Source organism: Plasmopara halstedii, assembly GCF_900000015.1.
Source record: "Plasmopara halstedii genome assembly, contig: Scaffold_614, whole genome shotgun sequence".
Taxonomy (NCBI): domain Eukaryota; phylum Oomycota; class Peronosporomycetes; order Peronosporales; family Peronosporaceae; genus Plasmopara; species Plasmopara halstedii.
Genome location: NW_020187532.1, coordinates 2,971,787 through 2,972,016, shown reverse-complemented (window position 1 = coordinate 2,972,016; position 230 = coordinate 2,971,787).

Below are 230 nucleotides of genomic sequence, written 5' to 3'. Positions count from 1 at the left end.
GGGGCCCGTAACGCCCAGGGACAGGCGGGGGAACCGCTACATGGTCAACTTCGTCGACTACCGGACGAACTACTGCCGCATCTTCCTGGCCAAGACCAAGGATGTGGCGGCTCAGAAGTTCAAGTACTTCATGGCTTTCTTTGAGCGCCAGTTCAACTGCCGCATACACGTCCTGCGCACGGACGGCGGAGGAGAGTACAAGCCCCTGGACATCTTATGCGAGCAGACCT